This window comes from Bison bison, unplaced genomic scaffold (genome assembly GCF_000754665.1).
Source record: "Bison bison bison isolate TAMUID 2011002044 unplaced genomic scaffold, Bison_UMD1.0 scf7180017864464, whole genome shotgun sequence".
Taxonomy (NCBI): Eukaryota; Metazoa; Chordata; class Mammalia; order Artiodactyla; family Bovidae; genus Bison; species Bison bison.
In genome coordinates, this window is record NW_011495025.1 from 2,428,688 (window position 1) to 2,429,445 (window position 758).

General features: G+C 45.6%; 1 pseudogene; it reads right to left on the bottom strand.

Moving 5' to 3' along the window:
• Window positions 1-758, bottom strand: part of LOC105003199 — a 15,028-nt pseudogene that overhangs the window by 2,598 nt on the left and 11,672 nt on the right.

Consider the following 758-nt stretch of genomic DNA (forward strand, 5'->3'; position numbering starts at 1 on the left):
GCCAGGCAGTATGGCTTTTCCAAGTAGGTAGATGTCCTCGTCTGTGCTGAGGTTGAGATGCTTCACCATGTTCTTCTCAAAAAGGAGTGGGTGGTAGGTGCCCATTGTGCAGGCACTTTCGAAATACCTCTGATAGTAGTAGCACACGTCAGTCTTGTGCTTGGATGGGAGGAGCTCGTAAATATCCACCTGGTCACACAGTGACATCATCATAATGGCAATGCCGAGTATCCCAGAGGATGGGGGATTTGGCTGGATCAGCTTTGAGTCCCACAGCTCCCAAGGCATCTGGGGCTTGAGGATGTAAAAGGGCTGATCAGGATGCAGCTTATGATAGCTCTTGAAGTTATTGAAGAAACTGTAGTTGGGATTCCTGTACCACTTTGGGATATCTGAATGCTAAACAGTTGGGTCCCACACAATTAGGATTTCTTCATTGTACAAACTGTCTTTGAGGAAGCCTGCTTCTGTGGTGACCAACTGCTTCTAGCTAGTCCTCCTGGGCTGCAAGCCCTCCAGGTCCTCAGGAATGAGCACTCTTCTCCATGGATGTCTCTTTTACTGGGTCTGGAGGCCAAGGCTCATTCTTCTCAGGATGATCAAAAACCATCCCAGAGCCTAGTAAAAAATCAGGGTTGTTTGCTTATATGTGGGAAACAATAGAAAAGAAAAAAAAAAAAAAAATCTCCTGAAAAAACACACAAGTCTATAAACTATCACTTTCCTAGAGCCACCCAGGACAATGAAGAAAGATCCTA